Source organism: Balaenoptera physalus, assembly GCF_965194825.1.
Source record: "Balaenoptera physalus genome assembly, chromosome: 17".
Taxonomy (NCBI): domain Eukaryota; kingdom Metazoa; phylum Chordata; class Mammalia; order Artiodactyla; family Balaenopteridae; genus Balaenoptera; species Balaenoptera physalus.
The window spans coordinates 79990837-80009175 of NC_138895.1; the positions used below are offsets into that span (position 1 = coordinate 79990837).

Sequence of the window (18339 nt, forward strand, 5' to 3'; positions counted from 1 at the left end):
CATATTTATGCAGCACATCTTTATAAACAATACCTTAATAAACCCCAGCTGAGATTTTACAAACTATGGTAATATTAAAAAAAAAAAGATAATAAATATAAAGTATATACTTACATCCCCAAAGAGATGTGTGGCTCACTCACAGTTCCATAGACGTTTCTCCTTTTTGACATGGGATTTCCTTGTCTGCTGAAGACATGTATCAGAAAATAACTATGTCTAAATTGTTAACAGTGGATACTGTGATGTGAACTGCTCCTATGATGATACAAGCAAATGGAAATGTTTTTCATGTTAATATAATCATTTTCATCACAGATAGTATTTATTGATTGTTCTATACCAGGTTTACTGTAATAGGCACTGCACCCTTGATGTCTCATTTAAATCTTATTATAGCCTTAGCAGTATGGTATAATTATGATTTATCTCATCTACTCTTAATAGAAGAGAAAGCTGAGATTCAGAGAGGGTTAAATAATTTGTGCAAAGTCATAAAGTGCAAAGTAATTATGATAGATTAAATTTTTGGCCCTCTTCCTTTTAAGAGTTGAGGTATATGTTTTCTTCCCTTGAATCTGAGTGGGTTCTGTGTATGTTTTGAATAATGAAATACAGAGGAAGTGATGCTGCTGGTGTCAGTGCCGAGGTATTTTGGAGACTGGTGGCTTTCATTTCCTGCCTCTTGGAAACTTGCCTCTTGGAATACTCACTCTTGGACAACTTGCTGTTGGGGACAACAGCACTAGATTAGGGCTACCTATCCTGAGGCCACTCTGTTGTGAGAAAGTCAAACCATGAGAAGAAGTCCCGGAGGATAAAAGAGCAGGAGGAAAGAGAGCTTGGACAGGATCATCAAGGTACTAGATGTGAGACTAGAAGCCATATTGGAAGAGGATCCTCTACCTCAGATGCCCTATGTGATCCCATATCCTAACTGATCCTTTGTGAATCAGAGGTAATCAGCTTGGCTGATCTCTTTTTGAATACCTGAACTACAACATCATGAGGAAAATTAAAGTTTCTTGTAAGCCACTAAGTTTTGAGATTTTTTTTTAATGGTGTAGCATTAGACACTGGAACGTAATTTGGTCTCTGGAATCAGAATGCTACCTTAAACAAGTGGTATTGGCTTTGGGTCTGGTTAGTACACTGAATCTGAGTTGGGCTTGAGGACACTCTTGGTGAAGGCTTGAAGGGCAGCAAGAAAAGTATCACTGGATGGAGGAGAAAAGATGAACTGTGTTTCGTGGTGGTGGAAGGTTCAGCAAAATTGTCACCTGTGGTCATGTATGTGTGTGTGTGTGTGTGTGCGCGCATGTGTGCCTGTGCGTGTGTGTATAATATATACATATATGTACATATATGTGTATGCGTATATTTATGTATTAAGGAGCTGGTGGATCTGAGTAAAGAGATTTTTTTTAGGCAGAATGTTGAAAGTGCTAACTGGTTCCTTTTAGATGTGTATGAAAAGGTGTGGGTAGAGCTAGACCAGTTGAAGAACCTATTTGAGTTTTTAGCATAATTTATAGGGAATATAAATGACTCATGATTTATCTGGTTTGAAACATAAAACTGTTTCTCATCAACCACATTTCTAACTAGCAAATGATGTCAAAGTAAAACATAGCCCAAGGGACAAGATCAAATTCAGAGTAGTGCCACTCATTTGACATGTGGTCTCCTGGTAAAATTCAAATCAAGGATATATTGTAAAATCAGCTGATGAGACCTCAGAAAGATTTAAGGAGTTACTTCAAAGACCCTCTTAATTAAACAAATGGATCTCTAAGTGTCATATAGACCTACTTACATGACCTGTAGACCCATTCATTCAAACAATAGGGCCCCTATGAATCTTGAGTTTTGTCTCACCATAGCTTTACAGGTTTTTCAAAGTTTCAAAATATAAATATGGGTGTGGCTAATAAAGTGGAATATTATTTGATATACTGGAGTCCCATAAAGCTTTTAAGGAAATTATACCAGCTTGGATTGAAAGAGAGAGAGAGATAGGGAAAAAAATTAATTAAAATAACCCTTTAGATCCCTAATTATGGGCAATAATCTGGCAGAGAAAACTACTTAGCTACAAACACTAATTTTTATAGGGAAGAAGATGTCTCAGAGGGAGCAGCCCAGAGCTCAAAAAGGTACAGGCATCAGTTTCAGGGAATCATTTCCTAATTAAAAAGCTAGAAACATGTGCCCACCTGGATTCAGAATTACTATGGGTCATTGACAATTGCATGGCTTCTATTTCCTCTTATTTGAAAAGGACTGTCTATTACAGTTTCCGTATGCCTGGCTCACCACTGAATATTTTGTGTATGTTGAGGGGATGGGGAGTTGCAGATCATAGGTCTCTTTAATGCACAAGTTTTAAGCTTAAGAGGAACCAGAGTCCAGGTGCTCCCTCCACATCTGGATCTAATTTAGATAATGAGATCTTGGACCTCCAGCTTGAGCCTGAAGTAGTAATGGGATGAGACCTTTGAGTGTCTTGGGAGGTTGTGAGTGTGTTTTGTTCGGGAAAGAAGTACAACCATTCTGTGGCCAGAGGGTCGACAGGCAAATTAAGGGTAGTCACTGTGTCAGTTTGCTGGGGCTGCCACAACAAAGTACCACAAACTGGGTGGCTTAAAAAATAGATTTGTATTGTCTCACAGTGCTGAAAGCTAGAAGTCCAAGATCAAGGTGTTGGCCCTTGAAGGATTTATTCCTTCTGTGCGCTCTGAGAAAGAATCTGTTCTCCAAGCTTCTGGTGATTTGCTGGCAATCTTTGGCATTCCTCAGCTTGGAGACACATTCCCCCCAATCTTTACCTTCATGTTCATGTAACATATTGAATGATATTGGCACAATTATACATATCATATAACAGAAAATAGAAACTTACAGCCAGAGGCTTAGAGAGCTAAATTGGAGAAAGTAAAATGATAACAAGCAAAAGTACAGCAAAAAGATTCTGAGGCTGCTTATGATGGAAGGGATATATCTTAAGACACTCCAGGGATGGTGTTGAGGTGGTTGGAAAATTGTCTTGAGATCATGGAAGCTTGTTAAATTAACATATAATTAAGACACTGCTATAGAGTGGGGGAAGAGAGTAATAGTCTTTTTTTTTTTAACATCTTTATTGGAGTATAATTGCTTTACAATGGTGTGTTAGTTTCTGCTGTATAACAAAGTGAATCAGCTATACATATACATATGTTCCCCTATCTCTTCCCTCTTGCATCTCCCTCCCTCCCACCCTCCCTATCCCACCTCTCTAGGTGGTCACAAAGCACAGAGCTGACCTCCCTGTGCTATGCGGTTGCTTCCCACTAGCTAGCTATTTTACGTTTGGTAGTGTATATAAGTCCATGCCACTCTCTCACTTTGGTAGTCTTTTAATTTTTGCTTTAGGCTGGAAGATTTATTAAAATTACTGTGCCTTAGGACCTAAGGCAAAAACCAAAGTCTCTTTGATAATCTCCAACAACAATTTCATTAAATTAACATTCACGTATAGTTTTTAGGGTCAGATTAATTACACTAGAAGAGGCAAGATAAGTATTTAACATTAGGGATATTCTGCCCCTATATTCTAACCACAGGCATATAATGGCCTAACTATTTCATCATAGATATCAATTTAACGTATCCCTGCCTCTGCCTCGATCTCTACTGCTGACTGTTTTCATCCCTCTAATTCTTTCCCTTTCATTTTTTTCTTTGGCACCAAATTGTTTTGGGTTAACATAATACAATCTAAGTAAATGTAATAATATTTTATGTTCACATGTGTGAAAAATTAGCAGGATTAGAGTATGGAGATATATGTCTGAGTCATCTCCAACCTTTACTATGTGCACAGCTTTGACTGGTCTCTTAGCACCTGTTGACTTCAGATACTCATCTATAAAAGGGGGTAGTAATATCTGCCAGGCTTAACTCACAAAATGCTGCACAGAATAAATAAGAATTGGTAACAAAAACTTTCTTGTGATTTGTAGGCCAAATATATTTATTTTCGCATTTTATATGTTTTCATCTTGCAATGCAAAAGAATAAATGTATTACAAAGTAAATTAACAGTATAAGTAATATTCTGTGTGAATTTTATTACTTTTAAAGTACAAATTATTAGCCCATGAGAATAATTAATTTTAAATAAAAATTTTTATTTATTTTTATGTTGATTTTAATTAAAAAATTTTTTTTTGAATTTTAGAATTTTATTTATTGTTTTATACAGCAGGTTCTTATTAGTTATCCATTTTATACATATTAGTGTATATGTGTCAATCCCAATCTCCTTTGAACTTCTTATTGATAAATTATAGTAGATCTCTGTGTACTTGGTAATACTTTATCTTTGAATGAATTTTCTTCTTGAATAAAATAAAACCATATTCATGCATCCTATAATTTCTATATGTTAATAATTGTATCTGGCATCTTTTCAGTTTCCTGAGCTAAGTGAAATAATGCATGGAAAGCACTCAAAGCAGTGCTCTATGAAAACTGGATGTTATCATTAGACACTAATATTTTTTACGGGACAAAAAATAATATTTTGGCAGTATTTAACAGTTCTATGACTGTGCTAATATAGCAAGAGTAGTAGTGAATTGATATAATGAAACCTTTAATAATTAAAAAATTGATCTTACACACCTATGATAGGTAGAATAATGACCACCTTCTTCACCAAAGGTGTCGATGTCCTAATCACTGGGACCTAAGGTGAGGAATATTATTCCTTACATGGCAAAAAGAACTTAGAAGATGTGCTAGCAGTAAGGATCTTGAGTTGGGAATATTATTCCAGATTGTCAGAATGGGCCTGATGTTATCACAAAGGTCCTTATAAGGAGGAGGAAAGAGGGTTGAAATGAGATAAGATGTGATGATGGAAGCAGAGGTCCAAGACGTGAAGAAGTATGTTGCTGGTTTGAAGATGGAAGGGGCCATGAGCCTTCCAAGGAATGCAGACAGCCTCTAGAAGCTGAAAAAGGTCAAAGACTAGATCTTCCCCCGAGCTTCCCAAAAGAATGCAGCTCTGCCCACACCTTGATTTTAGCCGAGTGTGACCCGTTTTGGACATCTGACCTCTGGAAATCTAAGATAATCAATTTGTGTTGCTCTAAGCCACTTAGTTTGTTGTTGTTTCTTACAGCAGCAGGAGGAAACTAATGCAGGACCTTTACCAATTATTGAATTCCTACCATGTGCCAGACACCATTAATAAAATTAATTTCTGTTCTTATGAAGATCATTTGGCTTATAAAGCTTTATATTTACTTTTGGTGATATTTCAGATAGAAATCATATTTTGAGGTATATTTTGGATGAATTCTCTCTGAATATTCTGAACACTTTGACCATTTAAAATGTATCTTACATAAATTATGTATTATAGATCAGCAGTGAAATGTAATCACTAACATTTAATTTGTACCCATGATTTCAGTTTAATCAATTGAAAAAAGCCGTAATATAACTCTTGGATTTATTGCTAATATTATAAGGCTAGAGTAAAACTGAGCAATAAATTTCCTAAAAGAAGGCATTCTCGACAAGGCACTAAATTTTGATAAACATGTTACAAATTAGAATGTAGTTATATGTTAAATAACTAATTTTACAACCAAAATGAGTTACTAATGCCTACATTTTTCATTAAACTGATTGGTGGTCAAGTATGTCTGTACATTGATTCTAAAACAGAAAATTGATATCTTCATGTTTAATAAAACACTTGATCGTTTTTGTCTCAGGCACTGGCTGCAAAGAAATACTAATGATTTAGAAAAACCTGCTGAAAGCTTCTCAGATTCAGGATGAACTAGATTTGTCATTAATAACTGAAATTTGTACAGTGGTTTCTAATGAACTTTTACATGCATTATGTAAGTTGACCCTCTATGATCTTTTCTACAAAAGAGGAAATTTAGCTTTAGGTAATCATAAGATTTTCCTCAAGCCACAGAGCTTGTCGATGGCAAGGCCATGATTTGAAGAGAGTTATTTTGATTAGAGAGTAACCCAACAATCCATCCTTAAAATTGCAACATTTCTCTAACTGCAGTCATTCACATCACCTTCAGAATTTTTTACTTTGCCTGCATGCCACTTAATTATGATTTTTTAAAAATAAATCCATTAATTCTGTTTTTGAATTGGCTTGACTGGCTACAGTGTTCCTAGGGCTTCATTAACACCTCCATCGTAACATCATCTAGCTTTTTTCTATCGTATTTAATTGTCAATCTCCTTACAGATCTGAAGTACCTGCAGACAAGAACCTTGCCTACCTTACTCAACCCTGTTATTTCTATCACCTGTCACGTAGTCTCTGCTTACTATATATATTGACTTTTTTAGGGAAGTTTTAGATTCACAACAGAATTGCTAGGAAGTTATGGAGACTCTCTGTATGCCCCCTGCTCCCACATATGCATAACCTCCCTCAATATCAACATCCCCCTCCAAAGTGTTACGTTCATTATAATTGATGAACCTAAGTCAATACATCAGACTTACCCAAAGTCCGCAGTTTACATTAGGATTCACTCTTGATGTTGTACTTTTTATGGTTTTGGATAAATACATAATGACATGTATTGACCATTATAATATCATACAGAGTAGTTACACTGCCCTAAAAATCCTCTGTGTTCTACCTACTTATACCCTCCCCCCCATCCATGTCACCACTAATCTTTTTATTTTCTCCATAATTTTGCCATTTTCAGAATGTCGTATAGTTGGACTCATACAATATGTTAACTTTTTAGATCAGCTTCTTTGACTTAGTAATATGCATTTAAGTTTCTTCCATATCTTTTCATGGCTTGAAGTTAATTCTGTTGAGTTAAATGTTTTTTAAAAGAAATAATGTGGGTATATATGGTGGGTTGTTATCTATAATAAAATAATTTTAAATATAGATACAAAACAGTATTAATGTTATATACTTTGCTTAAAGATTTGCTCCGTTGTTGTTTGTCTGTTTGTCTGTTTGCAGGGGGTTTCTTTCTTTTTTTTTTTTAATTTTTATTTATTTATTTATTTATGGCTGTGTTGGGTCTTCGTTTCTGTGTGAGGGCTTTCTCTAGTTGCGGCAAGTGGGGGGCCACTCTTCATCGCGGTGCGCGGGCCTCTCACTATCGCGGCCTCTCTTGTTGCGGAGCACAGGCTCCAGACGCGCAGGCTCAGTAATTGTGGCTGACGGGCCTAGTTGCTCCGCGGCATGCGGGATCTTCCTGGACCAGGGCTCGAACCCGTGTCCCCTGCATTGGCAGGCGGATTCTCAACCACTGCGCCACCAGGGAAGCCCGGTTTCTTTCTTTTTGAACAGAAAAATTATAGTGTTTAAGAGAGATTAGCACTAAACTGAGACCTTAATTAAAACCGTGTGAATTACACTGTTTAATGGCAAGTTTCTTAACTCCTAGATTTATCTTGTGAACTACAAAAAGCCATTTGTAGTAATGGTTTTTATCCCACATTTTGGGAAATACTGTAATTCACAATACTGCCTCTCATTGTCTGATGCTTACTTATTCCGGGATTAATATGTGGCGTAAACTTGAGGAAAACAAAAGGGAATTGACTGTTATAGTCCATTCATACATTTTTTTCATTCATTCAGTGAATATTTTTTTCAGAATATTCAAGGGGATGTTACAGATTCTCTGTTACAGAGGTTGGCTAATTATGGTCCATGGGCCAAATCTGGCCTGCCATCTATTTTTGTAAATAAAGTTTTATAGGGACTTAGTCATTCCCATCCATTTACATACTGTCTATGATTGCTTTCAATTCGCTACAATGGCAAATTGAGTAGTTGCAACAGATACCATATGGCCTACAGTCCTAAAATATTATTCCCTGGTCCTTTACACAAAATGTTTGTTGACCCCTGCTATAAAAGATGCCAAAAATAATGGCATTCTTCCATGTTCTAGACAGGCATGCAAATAATTGTATATACATGTAAACAGACATTCAGAAGTGAAATTGTAGAGGGGTATGACAAAGATTACGGAAAGATTAATGTCAATTTAAGACATAGGGAAATGTTTGATGAAAGAAATTGTATTTAGCTGGATCTTGAAATGTGTGAAGAGTTGCAGTATGTTGTGGAAAGGAGGGGATGTGAACCCAAATTGGAAGACAGGCTCTCTCCAGAGTGATTTTTATCAGCAAGTGACCAAGAAACAACAGTGGGTTAGTAGGTAGCGATTTACATTTTGTATGTAATGAGAAACTGGAGAGAAACGAATTCTGATTTTTTTTTTTTTTTGCTGCAGTTCAATGATGTCAGCAGCCTTGTGGTTGTCCTGACTTAGGAAAATCTCATGTTTTGCCTCAGGCGTAGCAAGCCAGGAATAAGAGAGGAAGGAATGACACCAGGAAATACACTGAAAAGGAAAATCAAAGTTTCGGTCTAATTTGGAGTCCTCTTTTTCTTCTAAGAAACAAGAAAGCAATATTGATAATAGCGGTTAATAGATAAAGTCCCCTGACCTGCCATATTCATATTCATATTCATATTCCTGGGCTTTCACATAAATTTCATGGGGGAACAAAATGTCAAATGGATAAACAAAGAAGAGGAAGAAAAGCTCTGATTTTACCAAAACACAAATTTCTGGGTGGTGGTCTGCAAAGTGGAGGATCTGCATTTCTTCCTTAGTAAATTTTGTGTAGTGTTCTCCTTAAATAATCATTTCTCAACTTTATATTAAATTGGTAAGAACTTGTCAAGAACATACCTAAGTATGATCTGTTGCCTTAATAATGCGATAATGATAATTGAGAAAAAACTCAAAAGAGAAAGAGTTCTTGCCCAATTGAATGGAGCTCAGAGGCTTCCATAACCTTAATGCATTTTGAGGAGAAATTTGACTGTGATTAAGACCGGCTTCAGAGATGGATTTTGGCATATTTTGGCTGAGGGTTAAAAATGCTTTATCTTGTTCAATTTCACTCCCAATTTGTCAAATCTAGGCTGGGTGGAAACTTCTTTACTTAGAGCATACTATTTTCAGTTCATTCCTGTACTTTTTCAGAATTAATTTTGTTTTAAAATTAATTGAGACAACCACGCCTTCAGGCTGCCTCTGCATTGGAGGTCAAGATTTCTAGAAAAGCATTCTCCACAGTTCTGTTCTTCTTATTTGTTTTCCATGAATCTAATAACAAACGCTTATTGAGCATCACCCATGAGCTGGACATTGTTCCCTGTACTGAATACCCAGAGATCGGTAATACAGAATTTCTGTCCGTAAGGAATTGTCTTCTAGTAAATGTGTGCATGTGGAGAAAGGGGAGAAATAAGAGCAAATAAAATTATTCTCTTCTGGGTTACCGATGTCTTACTTTTAATTAAGTATAGTTTAAATATTTGATCATCATCTAATTTGTGATACTAATAAGTGACTGTTGTTACCTACTAGTTCTTTTTTGAACCTCTCTCTTTCCATGTCTGTTTGTCTGTCTGGGGGGAAGGATTACTCCATTTTCTTCTGGATGTCCTCCTGCCTTTCTGGACACTGTTTCTCAGAACCTTCCAAGGTTCTGCTCTTTTGCCTCTGATGTTGGTAATTCTAAATTCTATTTATGTCTCTCTCTTCTCATTAAATTCAGAGAACTTTTTCATTCGTGTATGTCAATCTACATTAGAATTATAATTGATCTCAAAGCTCTGTCTCTAGTCAAAATCCTAGCCTCATGTCCACCATGTTTATTAATGTCTCTACTTGGACATTCCTAGGACACTTAAAACTCAGCAAAGTGAACTCATAAATGTCCCTCCTTCTCTCAACTTAACATTCTTAATAAATAGCATTTCAAACTTCCCTTTCCCCCCTCAGTTCCTTACATTCAATCAATAAATCTTAGTGAATTCTACCTCCTGAATAGCCTGCAGCTCTGTCTACTCTGTCCATCCCCCTGCCCCTCCATGGCCACCACATTGTACTATCACAGTGCCCTCAAATTGTCCTCCCTTCTTCCTGCCTGGCCTCCTCTAATTCATTTCCCTACCACAGCCAGAGATATTTTTAAGGACAATATGGGTCATGTCACATCTTTGATTAGCATACTTAAATGACTTCCAGTTGTCTCAGGAAAAAAATCCAGTCTACATAATTGGACCAGAAGATCTGGCCTCTTTGTACATCTCCTCCTAGTGCCCACATTCCTTCATACCTCAGCAAGGCTGGCATGTACTCAGTGCCTTTAGCAGGACCATTCATCCTCTTGCCTCCTATTGACTTACTCTTTTATCAAAGGTGGAAAGTTGGCAATTGCGGGGTGGAGGCTTATCTGGCCCACATTTGTTCTGCTAAGCTGCTACTTCCTTAGCTATAACTCATTCTGAGAGAGTAACTCAAGATCCTCTTGTTGACATCCACTTCTTGATGTCTTCACTGCCCATCAAAGCAGGGGGGACCATCCATTTAGGTTTCCCAGGGACAGTCCTGTTTACTCCTAGTTTTCTGACATAACAAAGCATCTCCTGTTCTCTTACAAGTGTCTCCATTTTAATAATAAATTTTATGATCATCTTAGTCACAAACTGTAACATTTATTGTGATTGTATTTTTCATTCAGGATTGTGTTCCTTATTAAAACTTAAGCTTCAGGATAGGAGGGATGCTCACTTATTCTCTTTTGTCCTCCAAAACTAGAAAGGTGCAGATATATAGTCATTACTCATTTATTTATACACAGGACAAGGCCACTCCACTGTATCACCTCCAAGGAAGATCATTCCCATCACAACTATGGGAATGGTACCTCTTATGGTGTAGTTCTCAGCCTGCACAGCTAGGTGCAACTAGCCAGTCTTAAAATTACCATGAAGAACATTCCTGATCTACCCTACCCAGTCAGGTGCTTGGCTGGCCACAGTGTTCCTAGGGCTCCTGTGAACACCCCTATCAGACCATCATCCAGCTTCATTTCTGTTGTATTTAATTATCTGTCTCCCTTCAGATCTTAAGTACCTGCAGGCAAGAACCTTGACTACCTTGCTTGCTCTGTTGTTCTGACTGTTGCCTACCACACTGTGCTTAATAAACATATATTTTTATTAAGAAATTTTTTTAATTTAAAAATTTAAAAAAATTTTTCTAAATAAATTTTAGGTTCACAACATAATTGAGGGGAAGGTACACAGATTTTCCATACAACTCCTGCACCCACACATGCATAGTCTCTCCTATTATCTATATCCCCCAACAGAGTGGCACATTTTGTTATAACTGATGAACACTAACACGTCACAATCACCCCAAGTCCATAGTTTAATATTCGGGTTCACTCTTGGCATTGTACTTTCTATGTGTTTGGACAAATGAATAATGGCATGTATCAATTAGTATGGTAGTATAAAGAGTGGTTTCAGTACCATAAAAATACTCTGTGTTCTGACTATTCATCCCTCCTGTACCTGCAACAGACTGTCTGCAATATGATGTGAATAATGATGCCATAGAAAAATAATACTGTGATTGGAAATGACTTGAGTTATCAGCTGGAGAAGTAGGTTTTGCCACTTTGAAGTCATGGGTCCAGTTGAGAATATGATATGAGTTATGGACCCTTTTATTTTAAAGAAAGCATATAAAGACAAAATGTTGTAAATATGTTTGGGATTTGTCATAACTTTCTGGATCCCTTTGCTGGCTCAAGGCCACCATTTTACTCAGAATGAAATCACTGAATGTCTGGTTACTGTAATATTGTTTTTGACCCTGGCTTCAGTTCTCTGGGTGAGCCACTTTACCCTGTTATTTTTTTTCCCCTTTTTGAAAAGAATGGACTTACAGAAGATGCAGAGGACTTTGACAAAAAATACTAAGTGATGAATCAACAGTGTAAGCTTTTTGTCCTAGGAATAATGTGTCGCTTTAAACAAGTGTCACATCCAGGATTATTTCTTGCAGAATCTTAAAAGTCATGTCCTTCTTGCGTGGGGCACAGCATGCATGATTGACAGCAAAGACAACCCCGTGGTTAGGTTTCTCTTGAATTGCAAGAAACAGGGCAGTTTCACTCAGACACACCTTTTTCCAAAATACTATCCTGGTTGCAAACCAAGAAAGGTCTTAGATGTTTATTGAATGGGACCCCACCAGAGACTTGTTTCCTCGTGTTTGTGGAACGTTCTGAGACCTCAGGAAAGATGAGGAATCAGGTAGGCCATCTTTGGGATCAGAGATATCCTTCTCAGTACTGTGGTCAGACAGAGTAGCAGCTGGGACCTGGAGATGCTGCAGGCTTCTCCTCAGAAGCAGGGACAGCATGACCGGGAGCCTGGCAGGGGAGGATGAAAATGAATGCAGATCTATCACAAGTCAGCACCAGCACTTGCCTGTCTGTCTTGCCTCTCCCTAAGAGCTCATGTCAGGGATCTGGGCAGGATCCTTTGGAATAAGACAGAGTGACTTAGAATTCTGACTCTACTCATTGTGAGTTATGTGACTTTGCATGTGTTATTTTTGCTCTTTGAGCATCACTTCCCTTTTGTGTAAAAGGAGCATAATAAATTGTAAGGACTTGGAAGATCAGAAATACTGCATTAATAAAGGGAACATAGTAGATGCTCAGTAAACGATAGCTATTTACATTAAATGTATCTCATAATGGAGAATAAGTTGAGGTAGAAATCTGTGCATCTGTCTTATTTTGAACCAGCTCAAAAGCCATCTCTCTGAACCATTCCCAAAGCCCCATCTTCTTGCAAGCAGTGAGTCCTTCCCTTCTCTTTGCTTTCATACTACTTTGCACACTCTTATATTTATTGAGCAAAACTCTATTAAGTCCTAACAATGTTAGGTCTGAGGCATAAAAAATAGACCCTGCTCCTGAGTAGCTGGGAGTCAAGAGAAAGAGCTCAATGATTATGTAATTACAGAAGTGCACATTCACACAGCCCATCAAGACCTGCATCATTACCTTTATTTAGAGATGAGGGCCCTGAGGCTCCACATGGTTAAGTAATTTGCCAAAGGACATGCCGGTCCTAAACTGGTGGATCACAGTCCCTGTGCCTTCCACAGTAGTGGTTTGTTCTGTCTGCTAAATTCTGACTCATCTGAGTCCTCCAAGACGTGTATCTTCTTCCCACACTTTCCTCTCTTTTATTACTTACCATGGTTTATACTTACTGCATACCTTCTATGTTCTAAGCTCTTTTCTAAATGCTATTCATATTGTATCAGTTTTCTATTGCTGCTATCAACAAATTACCACAAAATCAGGGCTTAAAACAATACAGATTTATTATCTTATGCTCTGGAGGTTAGAAATCAAAAATGTGTCTTACGGGTATCAGAAGAGTTGCATTCCTTCTGGATGCTCCAGGAGAGATTGCATTCCCTTTTCCATCTTGAAAAGCTGCCTGTGTTCTGTTCCTCATGGCCCCATTGTCCATCTTCAAGGCTATGAGAGTAGCATCTTCCTGCTTCTCTTTTTGATTTCTGCTTTCATCATCACACATCTTTCTCTGACTCTGAAATTACTTCCTCCCTCCTAATGACCCTTGTGACCACATTTGGCACACTCAAATTATGCAGGATACCTTCCTGTCTTAAAATTCTTAACTGAATCACATTTGCGAAGTTCCTTTTGCTACATAAAGTAACATATGCACTGGTTCCAGAGATTAAGATGTGGACATCTTTTGGGGGAGCCATCATTCTGTTCAACACCCATGTATTTTACCTCATCTAGTCCTCACACCAGCCCTGTTAGGTAGGTATGTTTGTTTTCTCCATCGCTCATATCAGGGGACTGAGATATAGAGATATCAGTGAATGTTCTAAGGTCATCAAGACATTAATCTGCAGGAGCAAGATCAGCCCGGTTACTCTGATCCTGAAGCCTGGGCTCTTAACCATTACACCTTAATTCTTTGCAGTTAGTGTCCCATATGCTTGTCTTTTTCACCACACTCCAGGCTTCTTAAGGAGAGGGACTGTGCCTTATGCCGATGCTCTATGGTAAAGATACATTTCTTAATCAGTGGACAATGTAGGGTAAAAAAAAAAAGAGAAGCAAAAAGAGGAGGGAAACAATAAAAAATAAACAAAACAAAAACAAACAAAATTCTATGACTTTAGTTTGTTTCAGAAAAGGGTGATGAGCCAGGAACTTGCCCAGAAATAAGACCAGATGGAAGTCTGTCCAATGACTGCCTCAGCAACTTTCCACATACATTTTGGCTTCACGTGGTCAAATGAACCAAAAAGACATGGATCGATAATACTTCGAGTCTCAGAAGCAGCCGTAGAGAAACTTTTTAGAAAAATGTTTTGGGCGCTATGCTCACCCAAGGGCGATGCGCAGATAGCTCCTCCATCTGCCTGTAGAAGGAACACGTCGCCCAGACCATCGCCCTTGAGGGCTGCAGTCTGCAGTGCCCACACCCAATTTCTAAGTGATCACAGTCTTTCACGTCGTTTATAGGACTTCCCCTCAACAGCACACGCATCCTCCTATGTTCTTGGATGTGAAAAATCTCCCTTAATAGGTGTTTTTGACACCTTTCCTTTTGCCTGTGCAGTGTCACGATCAGAAGGTATGCTGCCCATTGGTCCCTGACCTGACCTAGAAGAGTGATTTTCATTTATCTGCACCATCCCTTTCTTATTTTATCCAAACAAAATCTGACAGGAAACCTCAGTGTGTAAAATATTTAGATTCTTTTGTTGAAATGGGGAAAGGAAGCCTGAAATCTGCTATATTCTCTTTGACTTCTGCTAGAGTGACTACTCTCTCCCTTCAAACATACCTCACCTTGTCTCTTTCCTCGAGAGCTCATCATGAATCTTGCCTTTCCAAGGAGTAGAATTGAGAACCATCAGCAGGAATCCAACAGCAATCTGATTTAACCACTTTGTTATTGATTTACTTAAGAATTTTTAGCAGCAACAACTTGGGTGGCTAGTTCTGTAACAAAAGCCAGTACAAGATTCAGACATTCCACATCCTGGCTGCTCCTCTCTGCAATTCCAGCACCCTCTGATCTCTGCTTGTTCTGAGTGATTTCCCTGCTGTCAGGCACATACTGCCCTGCATGGTTTCAAGGGCTAAATACAGTTAAGTACATAACAGGCAATTCCACTGTTTTCAGAATTGGGGCCTGGTACACCACATGTGGAAGTTCTATTCTCTCTTCCCTGGCCACTTGCTGCTGTAAACAGCTTCATCAAATTGGTGACTGGCTTATTTGATGGTTCTTATAGTCAAGAACATGTCAGTGAGTGACATGTATGGCTCTGATTCAGTGGAGGTTTAGGGGAAATCATACTAAATGGCAACCTATGTCTACAGATGAGTTCAACCATGTTCTTTCAGGTTTGAGCAGCTGGGAGAGTGTGAGGCACTTGATTCTTCTCCACCGCTCCAGGCCGCTCACCTGGGTCACACTGAGAAACTCTGGAAGGCTCCGTCTTCTCCAGGATGTTCATCAGGTAGGAGGGCTAAGAGGTTGAAATTTTTTAATTAATTGACTGGTTGATTTGAAATTTTAGATGGAAGGAATGTTGAGAATTATTATGTGATGTTTTCTGCACTGACAAATTTTGGTCAAATAACACATCGTTGTTGCAGGAATGTTTTGCACTGCAGTGGAGAACAGCTGTCAGCATGGTCTCCGGCCATGAAATACTCAGGAAACAAAGGGGAAGATGGTAAAATGATTTTAATTCAGGCAGTTGCCATCTTACCATATAATAGAGCCTGTGAAGAAATTCCTAAAAATATAACGTAGGCTGATTTTCAGTGTTTTGTTTCATCCTACATACACTGGTCTGCTAGACAATAGGCATTATAGAGATCAAAAGTTGAAAAAAAGTCCTTAAAAAGATTACAGTTTCATAAAGGAGATAAGGTATAAACCCAAGTAATGGAAATCTAATGAAATGTAGAGTCACCATTTAGGGAATCATTTTGTAAACATAGATGCCAAATCTCACTATAGTTGAATGCTTTGTCCAAGATATTACAGATCATCTGTGCATTAATGGTGTTGACAGAGGCTAAATTTCAACTCTCAAAGGTACGTTTTTTCTGTTATTCAACTACAGTATATTAGCCGTAGAGCTTTTGGTGGCAAGTATCAGAGGGTCAAGTTGAGCAAATGGAACATGAAATGGGCAAAAATATTAGCTTGTGCAAATGAAACAGAGGTCACAAATAGCTTCAGGTATGGCTTAATCCATGTGTTCAAAGGATGGAATTCGGAGATTTTATCTTCATTCTTAGGCAAGATCTTTCCAAATCAGTGGCAAATGAGGCTACAGGAGTTTCTAGGAATAATATCCTTCTTACAATAGAAATTCAGAGGAGCAGAAAAAGAGTGGTTTATTTTCATGGTGTCATCAAAATTTCTAGGAATGCTTGTGATTGGCCCGGCTAAGGCTATGCGGCCAGAAGAACTTCATATTCTGACTAATTTAGATTATGTGTCCACCCCTATGACGGGGTTGAGGAGCCAATCAATTGAAAGTCTTAGAGGGGGTGGGGAAGAATTGGTGCAATTCCCCAAAGAAAAAAGACCTGAGAAGACTATTACAAGCCCCTGGTTTTAAAAACAAACAAAGAAACAAACATCAACAACAACGAAACAAGAAGTACCTTGCAGGTAAATGTTAGCCTGAAAGGAACATGAGGCCATTTACATCAACTCTCTTACTTACTAGAAGAAGCTGCTGATGACCAGAGAGGTAAATGGGCTTGTGCAAGCTCTCAGCTCTGGCTAGTGGCTGAATATACACCACAGTTTAGGTCTTCAGAATTGTTTCATTACACCTTGCCATTTCTCTAGGCATAATTGTCATTATTTGTCTAAGGGATATCATGGGCTGTCTGAAGCTTAAGGAACTCTCATGTTTATCAAGAAGAACCTGTTTTTGCTTCCTTAATATACTTATGTGCTTGCACACACCAGCTGTCCAAGCTGAAAGGAGAATAAAATTGCACAATTCCTCTTCAAATTAAGCCATTTCATATTTTTATCATAAAATAGCCTCATTTCTGCCACTGCTGGGGACTGAAACTAATTTATGTGTGTGCATGTGTCTTTAGTCACTGGAATCACAAAAGAAAATGATCTACTGACCTTTGAGAAATTCTTCCAGTGAGGAGCAATTATCTTTCTTGTTTGTTTAATTTTGCTTTAGAGAAAGTGATGGCTCTTACGAACTATTAGAACCAGTGGGAAGTTTCTCATCCTGGAGTGAGACTGTGGGCATGAATTCATTTCACACCTGCATTTATCAGGACCACCCTTTGCATGTATTCTCTGGTTATCCTCCCCTGCTGGTCAGAAGGGCTGTCTTCTCTCCATACATTGCTTCTCAGTGTACTCTTTCTGCCTGTGATTGGCAACACTCAAACCCCAGTGCTTCAGACCCTAACCCTGATAGTAATAACATCTCACACATGTGTTGCATTTAGCACTTGACGTATATTAGCTCATTTAATCTTCCCAGAAATCATATGAAGTAGGTTCTATTATTATGTCCTGTGTTATAGATGTGAAAATTGAAACACATATAATTGAATAACTTGTCCAAAATCACACAGCTAGTAAGGGACAGAGCTAAGATTTAAACCCAGGCAGCAATGTTAGTGTCTATACCTCTAATGGCTATGATATACTGTTTTAAATGGCTATAAAGATTGCATCTAAGAAATGTAGTTGGGAGCAAGAATCTGTTGCATTTGGACAGCATTTCCCATTGAACAAAGTTTTCATTACCTATTGCCTGTCTGGGAAGAGATTACTTGGAGAAGGAGAACAGTAAAGTGGTTTAATATCCTGACTCTACATGGATGAACCTAGAGATTATCATACTAAGTAAAGAAAGTCAGAAAGAGAAAGACGAATACCATATGATATCACTTGAATGTGAAATCTAAAATATGACACAAATAAACTTGTCTATGAAACAGAAACAGACTCACAGACATAGAGAACAGGCTTGTGGTTGCCAAAGGGGAGGGGGAGTGGAGGAGGGATAGACTGAGAGTTTGGGATTAGCAGATGCAAACTATTACATATAGAATGGATAGGGACTTCCCTGGTGGTCCAGTGGTTAAGACTCCGTGCTTCTACTGCAGGGGCATGGGTTTGGTCCCTGGTTGTGGAACTAAGATCCCACGTTCCACGCAGTGTGGCCAAAAAAAAAAAAAAAAAAAAAAAAAATAGAATGGATAAACAACAAGGTCCTACTGTATAGCACAAGGAACTATAATCAATATCCTGTGATAAACCACAATGGAAAAGAATATGAAAAAAAGTGTGTACATATGTATAACTGA

General features: G+C 38.1%; 1 long non-coding RNA gene across 1 annotated transcript in view; it reads left to right on the forward strand.

The window, feature by feature from the left end:
* Positions 1-18339, forward strand: part of LOC309646990 — a 326276-nt gene that overhangs the window by 15289 nt on the left and 292648 nt on the right. The window contains exon 2 of the long non-coding RNA XR_014255717.1: positions 15370-15485. This is a non-coding gene — a long non-coding RNA (uncharacterized lncRNA). The remainder of the gene's footprint in view (positions 1-15369; positions 15486-18339) is intronic.